Source organism: Rhinolophus hipposideros (genome assembly GCF_964194185.1).
Source record: "Rhinolophus hipposideros genome assembly, chromosome: 23".
NCBI lineage: Eukaryota > Metazoa > Chordata > Mammalia > Chiroptera > Rhinolophidae > Rhinolophus > Rhinolophus hipposideros.
This window is the reverse complement of record NC_138069.1, coordinates 12201999-12214374: the sequence shown is the minus strand read 5'-3', so window position 1 is coordinate 12214374 and position 12376 is coordinate 12201999.

Genomic DNA, 12376 nt, shown 5'->3' with positions numbered 1-12376 from the left:
ATGCGGGCGCCTGCCCTCTGCTCAGCACTCACCTGCCTACTGTCAGCTGATGCTCACGCCACCCCAGATGGTGGGAATCCAGCAATCCCCATCTTACAGCTCAGGAGGTGGAGGCGTGAAGTCTACATTTGGTTTTACAGATTTTGTGAAATTGTTGGGTAGGACATAGGACTCTTGCAAAATAGCGGGGTCTTCACAGGGTTGATCATCAAGTTTACCTGGGATTTTTCTAGTTTCAGTCAATGCTGACCAAAGTCCTGCAGCCCACGATACCCCTCCTCCCTGGATGGCGGGTCAGCCTATTTCTAAACGTCCAAAGAGTGCACACAAGATGCCTGGCAAAGGGACTGAAGCAACACCAGGCTGTCCTGGGGACCCTGACTCCCACCTCCCTTCCTGCAGCACAGCACCAGCCCGGGCTCTGAGGAAGGCCTTCCAGCAGGCTGGCCAGGACCATCCAGGCCTCTTGTCACACGGCCCGCAGTGGAGAGCCCTCCGCCTCACGTGCTGCTCTGTTTAAGAGCCACAGCCTCTGAGTAACACGAATATCTGTGAGTAAAATTTATGATTCGTGTTTCCACTGGAGTCGACCTTTTAACCCTCGGAGCGCTTAATTGCCTTTTCCAGGTTTTGCTTTAATAACCAGCTTGACTCCTGCCAATTTTGGCTGAATTGAGAAGCACTAAATGTGTGACTGGAAACGGAACCTCGTTACCTGATACTTGGTACAGTTCGTGCCAAATCCTTAATTCATTCAATTCATTCACTGTGGCATCGTTTCCTAAATGATCGTCAGACATTTCCTTCATATGTAAAACTTCCACACTCAGGGGTGTTCTCAAAGCTGAATTTTTATAAAAATACCTCCTCCTAAGACATACTTAGGGGGAGCTCCTGACCATAAATTACAGGATGGCTGTGGAATTCTTGGTCTCTCCCTGAGGAGCTCAGTTCTACTCCGGCCTCCTGGGCCCCACACTCCACCTTCCAAAGCAAGCAAGGAATAAGGTGTGGACATCTGCTTCCTGTTTCGGAATTCAAAATTGATCTGCTGGGTGATTCTTGGCAAGTCACTTAACCTCTCTGAGCTTAAGTTTCCCTAATCCTGGCTCACCGGACACCCCTCATGGGGAGGGGGCGGGTGGCCCGTTAATGAGCAGGTGTTTTACAGAGAGGAGACTCGGCACAGCACTAGCAAATCCCCAGGAAAGAGAGGACAGGTTGTGGGTGGGGGATAGACGAGGTTGAACATCATAGCAGAGCAGTAGCTAAATCCTGCAAAACACAAGTGGCCTGAAGCAGGGAAGAAGCTATTTTATTACAGAATCTCTCACATTTTATTCCTGGACGCTCAGATCTCCTTGCACAATTTCAGACCGAGCCTCACTGGTTCCTTAAGAGAGCGGGGAGCACACTCGCCTTCATACAGTCTTCCCCATTCATGTCCCCTCATGTTGGCTGTCGTTTCCTGAATGTCCCCACTCCTGTGCTTGTCACCTTCTTGCTGTCTTCAGGTATTCGGGTACTGACACTTCCACGTGCCACATGCTCTCCAAACCTTATCACATTCAATTCTTTCTTAGATTAACTTTGAGAGTTTGGTGGTATTATCTCTATTCTGCAGTTAAGGAAAATGAGGTACAAAGAGGGTCAGCAACTTTTAGGGTAACCAATTTAGGTTTGTCCAGGTCTTTCCTGGTTTTAGCACTGAATGTCCCTTGTCCTGGGGGGGACAGCCCTCAGTCCCAGGCAAACAGAGACAGTTGGCCACCTTAGTTTGCATACAAATGCCTGGCTGACCCAGACAAAAGCTCCTTGCTCCTCTCCCTCCCCCATCCTCAGCCCTACATCCCCAAGCAAACTCCCTGAGGACAGTGGCCAGGTCTTAAACTTTTAGTGTATAGGAGAACCCAGAATAGAGTAGGACTGGGTTAATATTTGCCGGTTTGAATAAAGTCATACCTTCATGTCCATGGAGGAAAATCAGGTTTCCTATCATGACACAACTGGGCTGATCTCACGAGCTATTTTAAGGGGCATGCCTTGCACTATTGAGCATTATAGAGAGTAGGCCCTTTGGAGGTCCTCCCTCCTCTGTTCCTTTCTACAGGGACACGGGTCAGCATGATGGAGGCTTAGGACCTTCATATTGTTAAGTAAGAGATACCCGCCAATCTTAGTCCAGGTAGATGCAAATATACTAATGCACATAAGAGAACTGTGAAAAGGTACCACCTGTATTACCACAGGAGTGTAACACAGGGTTGAAACTTGCAGAGTTAGCTCTCAAGGCCCTTTCTTTTAGACCAGGGGTGTCCAAACTGTGGCCTGCAGGCCAACTTTGGCCCGCAATCCATTTTTAATTGGCCCGCAGCAAATTCCAAAAATATATTTAGTTTACTTAAATAAACCAGGTGATGCAATACGTACTTCACCTCGAGTGAGTGGCCCGGCTGTTTGTGTATTTTACCACACATGGCCCTTGGTGGAAAACGTTGAAAAAAGTTTGGACACCCCTGTTTTAGACACTTATACAACAATGTAGGTATGCTGTCACTAGGTGCTGGTACTGCCTAGTTGACCATTTCTCTGATTCCCTCCCATAACCACGGGGAAAAGAGGCAAGGCCTGTCATATGTGGAGGTACAATGGCTGCCCTAAGTCTCAGAGGTCACAGTTAAGAAGATGCTTGTAGATTCCCTCCTGAGACCTGGATGGGACAGGAGGGAGCTGATGGCAGATCCAGGAGCTTCTGGACTACCTAGTTTCTGGCCAGAGGCCAGAGGACTAGCTTTGGCTCATCTCATCTCCTTAATGCAGACCACTGATCAGAGCCAGCAAATCATGCTGGGTTAGGAGCACAGGCTCCAGAGATGAACAAACTTACTAGCTGTGTAACTTTGCTCTTATGTATTTAATCCCTCTGAGTCTTGGTTTCCTCATCTGTGAGGTACAGATAATAATACATCATATTCGATGGTTGTCAGGATGCACTGAGATATGTGTGCAGCGTTGACCCATAGTAAGCATTCAAAGAATGATAGCTATTATTAATATTATTATTTGATCATATGGATAGCCATGGTCCCATCGGCTCCCGTTCACACTAACCCCCAGTGAGGGCTCAGCAAGGCTCAGGTGGGAACAGCAGGTGATGAGAACATTCACCCACAGTCCCACTTTCTGCTTCCCTTGCTGCACCAGTGACAGACACAATTGTTTCTCAGGCCACTCAGGCCCACCGCAGGGGTTACTAGGGTCCCAGTGAAGCCCTTGCACGGGATGAGTGTTTCCATGCAGGGTGTTGGCATCTTAGCCTTTGTTTTCAGCATGTTTGTAATACACCTGAATCAGTATTCTCTGGATAACATCTCCATGTTCCTTCATGCAATCCATTTTTGAGTAACTTCTTTCCATTGTTATGATTTTTTTAAGTTGCAAAAGATGGTTCCATGACAGGCTTCATAGCTGTTGCTGAACCTCTTAAAAGCCATCCTGCAGCCCCAAATACACAAAAGGAACACTTTGGTTTCAAACTCATAATCTTCTATAGGAACGTCTGTATTGTCTAGAGACCAGACCCCCAGTGAGCTCAACCTTTCAACTATGTCCACAAAAGCTATAAAAAAAGGCCTCAAAGAAGTTATCTATCAGGAAGCCCAGGCACAATAAGAGCCACACTCCAGACACAGGGAGACACAAGAAGGGACAGGTAATAAAAAGGAAGAGGAGAAAGATCATTGGCAAAAGCAGAAGAGTTAGAGGCCACTTCCGGTAGGGCCAAACGGCCTTGAATACTGCAGTAGCCCCTGAAAACATTACTAAATACAAAAACCTGGGGAAATAAGGTCTGCTTATAATTATTATCCTGAGTCTTCATGAAATTGGTAACTTGTATCTAAGGTGCTCTGTTGACTAAGCAGGGAAGGGACTATATCTTTGTAAACACACACACACACACACACACACACACACAAGACATGTCCTAAATTGACTTGAAGGAAATCACGAAAGAAAGATTTCAAAAATGCTTTGAAATAACAGTAGTGTTGGAAAGATAAAACGAGAATGTAAATAGCAAGCCTTGCTATAAATGTAAATAATAACCTCAGTCATCTGGGAGCGAGATCTGGGAGAAACACCACATTCCTCAACTTGGCAATAAATGAAGCATTTCCCACACATCAATACTGTGGCTCAAAGTGCTACCATGAAATCTTTGAGGAGGAATCTTTCGATCGAGTATGACTGGCTTTTAAAGAAAAACATACCTGATGATTTTCGAAGCATGTAGGTGGACAAGTGCTCACCTTCTCATTCAATCTATAGGCAACTTTTCAGAAGAGTTCGGTAATGTCAGTCATTCTTCCTAGTTCCCTGAGGGTTCTCTACCGACAGGGAACGGACACCGACACTCAGCTCCACGTGATTTGGGCAGGGAGAGCCTGGGGGAGCCGAGCCGGTCGTGCCTCCTTAGTGGATTTGTAAAACAGTATCACAGGCTGGCTGGGTTCTGCTGACAACTGGTTGTTCTTGTCAGGCTGCTGTAATCTGTGGAGAACATTTTCTCTTTCTTTGAGAGTCAGAGCTTTCAGAAATAAATGAAGCCACAGATTTCAAAAATTGTTTCACATTAGTACATAAATAGCTTCCTTATTCCATTTTTAACGGCTGCAGAGTGTTCCATTGTGTGGGTATAGCGTAATTTTTAAGCTCACCATTGATGGACTTTTAGTTTGTTAGCACTCTTGTGTAATTACATCCAATTGTGCAGTATAGATTTGTCTCTTCACACAAGTGCAAGTATATCCTCCTAGAGTCAGTTTGCAGGGTCCAAGAGTATGCACACTTTGAATTCTGGAAGAGCCTATCCAGTGCATCCACTGAAGCTCCCGCCAGCAACATGCACACCATATACTACTGAAATGGAGGCTGTGCTGGGCCGACCCAGAGTCCCCAGCTGCCAGGAGTACTGGATGGACTGACCCCAAGTCTCTCTCCAAGGGTTGCCCAGGGCTGCATCTCCAAAGATGATTCCATAGACAATGACGGATCAAAGGCCTGCTGCCTTCATCCATGGGACATCTCTGAAGGGCCATCCGGCCCCGGAGCTCCCCAGGAAGCTGACTGAGGCCTCACTTGTGATGGTGTTATAGTTAGAATCCCATCCTCTGGTCAGTCCTGCTTCCTTCTCTCCCTCACCGACGTTGGTTCCAATTGCACACCCCAGCAAACGTCCTGCCCTGCCAATGGCCATCTCAGAGTCTGTTTCCATAGAACCAACCGGCTACTGTCTGTAGGGGTAAAAGGTGGTCAAAGGCGGATCAAAAGAATTATCATTTACACACTTGCTCAATTGTGTAAAAAATACCTCTAGAAGAACATGCAAGAATCAGAAATATTGGTTCACTCTGGGGAGGAATACTGGGTGGTGGGAACCTGGAGAAAAAGGAAGACTTCCCATGGTTTGCCCCTTTTGGTGTTTTTGAAATTTGTATCATGAGCCTATGTTACTTATCTACTGATAAAATAAATAAATAAAGTAACAGTGCTTTTAAACAGTGGAGGCAGTGAACATGTAAGATAACCTAGCAGGTCTCTTCCAGTCATTACATAATGGCATAATTCAGAAGATAAAACATAAGAACTGTTGGCAGGGATTTGGAACCATTGTGCACAGGTGGTGAAAACGCAAATTGGTAGAGCCACTATGGAAAACAGTACAGATGCTTCTCAAAACATTGAAAATTCAACTACCATATGATCCACCAATCCTATTTCTATGTATATATCCAAAAGATGAAGTCAGCCTCTTGAACAGAATTCTGCATTCCCAAGTCTATTGTGGCATTATTCACTACAGCCAAGATATGGAAACAACCAAAGTATCGGCCAATATATGAGTGAAGAAAAAAATAAGTGGTAAATTACATAGATGATAGATAGATAGATGATAGATAGATAGATAGATAGATAGATAGATAGATAGATAGATAGATAGACGGATGGATGGATGGACGGATGATAGATAGATAGATAGATAGATAGATAGATAGATAGATAGATAGATAGACACTACTGATACATACATACATAAAATGCAATATTATTTATCCATGAAAACATAAGAAAACTCTACGATTTGAGACCACATGGAAGGGCCTTGAGGACATTATACTTAGGAAGTTCAGCCAGAGAATGAAACAAACTTGATTCTAACACTCATACATACAGGTAGCGGTTACCAGTGGGTAAGGGTGGAGTGAGTAGTAGATGAGAGTAAAAGGGATCAAATAAATATATGGTAATGGAGGAAAACTGACTCTGGGTGGTAACACACAATGTGATGTATAGATGATGCAGTAAAGAAATAAAACTTGAAATCCATGTAACTTTACTAACCATCGTCACCCCAATAAACTTCAATTAAAAAAGAAAATCTGAAAAAGCCAAACTTACAAAAACAGAAAGGAGAATAGTGGTTAGCGGGGTGTGGAGAGAGGGCAAATGGGGAGGTGTTGTTAACGGGTACAACCGTGCGCATAGCAGTAAGCTTTGAGGCTCCCATGGACAGCACCGTGATTATATGCTAGGTCCTACACTTCAGGATTGCTGCAGACTATTCTCAATGGATCTCCCAAAACCAAGAGGTGATGTGATACCAGTATGTTCTTCTACTAAGGTAGTAATCGTATTGCGGGAAATGTAGCTTATCGATACATGGCTCACCATGAACTTCCACAATATTATGCTTATTATATTACAATAAAAATAACACGGCAGAATTCTAAAGCTCTATAATGTAGTATAAAACTTTCTCTTAATGGGTATACAACATTAGTGATGTGTTTGTGGCAATAAGAGCAACCTGGAGTGAGACAAACCTATAAAAACCGTTTTGTATGCAACTGAATTTAAGTTGATATTAATTAAAAATACATTGCTATTTATAACATCAGGGTGTTATGTATCATAGGCATGGTCACTACAAAGAAAATGTTTATGAAATATTCCTGGAAATGATAATGGCTCCAAAACGTGTCATTAAAAAAGCTCAAGTAAACATAAAAGCAAAACGTGAGACAAAAAATTATCAAATACACAGGAAAAAAAGGCTCAAGTAAGTCTTTCTCTCTGTATAATTATTTTAAACATATACAGGGGGTGCCAAATTTTTTCTAAATATATACACATTTTAAGAAAGGAAAAAAGAGTATTAAAATTATAATACCCAATATGTACTGATAACAAAAGATGAATACAAGTCATGGGTATACACTTTTTGGGCACACTGGGTGTTTTCAAACTACTCCATCAAAAATCCTACATGTGCAAAATTGATTTGAACAACAAAGAATGATCCAAAAACACAGTCTATGAAACACTTCCTTTGCATCTAAGTTCAAAGGTAGGTTATAAGTGAAAGGATGGAAAATATTTCATATAAATATTAATCAAAAGTAAATTAGGGTGATGGTTTACATATCAGACCAAAACTTTAAGACACTAAACTATGGGAGTTCAATAAAGGGCAATATGTATAGATCAATGTTCAAATCAGGAAGATATATATAAGATTATAAACTTGTGTGCACCAAACATCACTGGTACAAAATATATGAACGGAAGTGACAGATCAAAGGAGAAAGACAGACAGGCAAGAGTGCAATAAAAGTAGGAGCTTACAAGACCACGATTGTTGTATGAGTAATGTATATAACAATTAGACAGAAGATCACCTTGGAAATGGAATATATAAATGGCAATCTAATCTAACTGACCTTCACTAGAAACAGTATACCCAACAATAGCAGAAAACATCTTTTTCTCCAAGGGCACATGGAACATTCTCAAAGATATGCCATCACTTAGCCACAAAACAAGCCTTAATAAAATAATAACAATAATTAAAACGATAATAATAGTCACACATGAGTTTCGGGTTACAAAAGAATAAAACTAAAAATTAATAGCAGAAGCAAATCTGGAGTTTTCGGAACTGTGTGAATTAAACACTCTTCTTGTGTTGACCTTAAAAATACAGCCGTTTGTTATTTCGCCAGCAAGAAATGGATTAAGAATACCAATGAATAGCAATTAAGGGCATGCAAGTCAGCTGAACACTATAGGCAAATCTGGAGAGGAAAAAGGAAAAGAATATTAGGCCATAAAGAAGAATGAACTGTTACCCTTTGCAACGATATGGATGGACCTAGAGAACATTATGCTAAGTGAAATAAGTCAGATGGAGAAAGACAAGTACGATATGAGCCCACTTGTATGTGGAATATAAAGAACTGAAAGAATGAGCAAACTAAACAGAAATAGTCTCAGAGATATAGAGGAAAAACTGTTGGTTGTTAGTTGGGAGAATGGTGTGGATGAGGGAAAAGGTGAGGGGATGAGAAAGCAAAAATTGGTATTCACAATATTGCCGTGAGAATATGAAACACAGTTTGTGGACTATAATCAATAATGTTGCAAAGATTTTGCAGGGTGTCAGATGGGCACTTGTCTTATTAGGGAGACTACTTCATGGATGTAGGTGCCTGCCCACTGCACTGTACACCTAAAGCTGAAGCTGAATAATATTGAATGACAACTGTAATTTAACATATGCAGGTAGTCATGGGATATGGAGTACAGCATAGGGAATAGAGTGAATTGAAATGCAACAGCTATCTATGATGTCAGAGGGGTAGTAGGTTGAGGGAGAAGGGCTATCACTTTGTGAGGGGTGAAATGTCCAGCTATTACATTGTTTTATACACCTGAAACTAATTTTAAAAAGAAAAAAAAAGAGAGGAACATTCTTTCATAGAGAAAAGGGGAGATTTGGGAGAAGCTGTTATAAGCAGAGTCATTTAGAGGAAACCGGCTATTAATGTAGTGGCATTTCGTTGGCTGAGCTGTGACAGTCTCTCATTGGCTAAGCTGTTGCCAGGGAAGGGCGAATCTCCCTTCCTCTCCTTGAGGAGCAAAGTGAAAAACATCTTCCTGTCGGAGACAAAAGGCACATCTCTTCATGTTTGGGGCAACTGACCATGAGTGATATGACAGCTTCTCTTTTAGGCCACCCCAACTCCAATTTTACTTGACGCTTCCTATTTTAGTTTTTATACTTGTCATAAAAGAGAAAGTCTAAGATATTTTCAATTAAATGTCAGAAGCCGAGGAGTGAGAGAAAGAGACAGAGCACTGAACCAGTTTCTAGCTGTAAGTGACTGTCAGGACACCACACAGAACCTGCCTGTGGGACTTCGCATCACCTTCCAGCCGTCTATTAGCCGGCCACTAGGCGCCACCAGGTCCTGCGCTGGAACTTTCAGAACTGCTGCCTGGAAGTGATGAGAAGTAGTGAATGTCTCTTCCTCACAGACCTGCTCCTATTACAAAAATGCCCCACCTTCACCTCATCCCGCCTCCTTCTCTGTAGCTGGTGTCATTTTATTCAAAACAACTTACATCTTTCTTCCCCAAAATATCACTTGTACAAGCGGCCATCAAATCCAGGATGGCAGACGAGTTGTCTTCTCCATCTAACCCTGTTGTTGGTGTTTCAGGGGTCATGACCTAGCACCTGGTTCGTTTCTGGCCTGCATATGACTCAACAAAGGCTTGCTTTTAGAAAAGGCTTTCAGTAGGGCAAGTTAAGTTTTGTTTTTTTTTAATACCTGTGAACAACCATGAGTCAAAGAAGAAAATACAGAGGAAATAAGAAAATACTAAGGGTGCCCAAAAAATGTACGCACATGATTCATAGTTCAACGTTGTTATCAGTATATATTGAATATAACAATTTTAATACAGTTTTTTCCTTTCTCAATGTGTATATGTATATTTTTTGGTACTCCCTGTAGATCGAGACAAGTGAAAATGAAAACACAGCATGCCAAAACTTACTGGATGCAGCGTTAAGAACAAAATTTAGGGATGTAAATTCTTAAATAAAAAAAGAAGATCTCAGATCAACAATTTAACTGTTACACATTATGGGGGCAGAAAAACCAAACAACTAAACCCTCTGCAGAAGGAAGAAAATATGCAGATTTAAACCAAGATAAATGAACTATGGAGAATAGAGAAAAATCAAGGAAACCAAAAGTGCAGTGGGTGTGCTGGGTCCAGTCTCTAGGATGTCACCCTCCCCTCTTCCACCCCCGCTACATATGCCTGTGAGCCAGGGTGACAGCGTGGGGTTCCCTTTGGCCTTCCCAGTAGGTATTCCCAGCACTAAAGGGCCTGAAGAAGGTGTAAGAGGCCTGGATCTTAGCAGACACGGCCTGAGTCACTTGCTCTGAGTCACTAGGCTCTTGAAGAGGTGACAGTTCTTTCCATGTCACTAATTTTCTTCTCTACTTCCCTATGTCCCATCTCGGACAGGCCGTGGAGGTCCCTGGAGAGCGGCAGCAGGATGAAGTGAGCATCAGGAGCTTTCCAATGGACACGGAGGTGTCTGAGTCCACCTCTCCTGCTCACGCTGCTTGGGAAAAGGTCCAAACCATCGCTTCTGGCTCATACTGTGTGCTGAGGAACATAGAGTCTGTCGTGTCTTCTCAAAGGTACCGAATGATCTCTCTTGTCGTCTTAAGCTGAACATCTTGAAATGCCAAGGTCAAGTCGGTATGTCCACACTGGGCGCAGGAGGTCTTTATCGGCCCAAGCCCTGCACCTCCCACCTGAGACCTGCACTAACACCCGGCCAGACCACAGAGCAGCAGACCCGGCGTCATTTCAGCCTGCCCACATCCCATTCATCTCTCATCGCTCAGCATATCCTGTGGGGTCGGTTCCCATGACCCCATCCTTTCTCATGGTTCAGACCTTCGTCACTTGTCTCGGCATGGGCAGTCCTCACGGCCGTCCGACTCCATTTTCGAGCACTCAGCTGTGCAGGGGTATTGTAAGTATAGCTACGGAAAGCATTTCAAGATGTCAGAGTGCGCTGAGGGGCTGCAGGTCACTGATTCCTGGACAATTGTGACCGAGGACACAGTGACCTTGGAGGCTACAAGGCATGGGAACCAAGCTCTTTCCAGATAACGTCCTTCTGTGGTGAATAAATAAGACTCCTTTTCACAATAATTGTTGACACAGAGTTACCATACATTAGAAAATTGCTAATTATATTTCATACACACCACACACCTGAGCTCCACCAGCTTTCAAAATGGCAAATCACACATTTTGTTTTCGTGTTTGTCATTGAAGTCCAGTACCCTGTCAAGGTTTCAAGTTCTAGTTAAATATCTCCACCAAACTCTCCTCCTACTTTAATCTTGGGTTGTCTAGACCTATGGTTCAGTCTCTTCTTCAATAACCTGGTTTACTGTAACCTTTAAATGAACACAATTTGTTTTGTCTAGTTCTATCTTTCTGTGGTTCTTTTGTTCTTTCTTTCTTATTGCATATCCCATCATAACACCAAGTTCTTTAATAATCATCTTTCATCACACTTTCTTCTCTTTGGTTAAATCTTAACTTCTACATTCAAGCAATAATCACTTCTTAATAAATCTACTCCAGGAATGAATATCAACTCTAAGGCCTTCCGTCCATCTTTATCAAAAGGCCTAATCATTTTCTAAAATTGTAATATCTTACAAATTATCTTCAAATACCATATTCCCTCCAAATCAGTCATTGAAATATAGCTGCCAAAGTTGGCTTAGTTTCTTTTCTTAGTAAACATGGTTGGAAAAGGTTGTTAGAACTGGATCTCTCGTGCCCTGTTGGTGTTAGATGGTTGTACTTGCTTCCAGGCCCACAGGCAACCCTCAGTACTAGCAGCTCGATGCAGGAATAGGGAGACCTGGCCGAGTGTGAGATCAGATTCCTTTAGTCACCGCACCTGAGGAATGAAACCAGCCTCTCCCCTGCGAAGATCAACCCCATCTGCGTCCCCAAAGCAGCCTCCCTTTGACTATGCAGGGCACAATATCTAGAGCATTATTTGTATTACTGTTTTATTGACTAAATTGTCCATTGTCTCATTGTACATTGCTTTGATCTGCAGCCATACAAACGCTTTTATAATGTATAAACTCCCTGCCATCTATTACACACTCCAGGGGATATCAGAAAATTATTCTCAGCATCTGGTTCTGATATTCTTTTCTGGTCTTGTACAACCATGTCCAACCTTGAATTCTGTGTCTCAGGCAAAGGATCTACTTCTCTTTCTCAAAGACTAGAGGATCTCCCAGGAGTCAGCCTTCAATGCATGCTTTGCTGTTTCTATCTGAGACTAATTATTTCTGCAAACCCACTCCCAGTCATTGTATAAATGCCACCTGAGATTCACTATACACGATTTAAGCGTTCAGGTGAGAGTTTCTCTTATTACAGCGGAATCAGTTCCACAGTAAGATTGCGA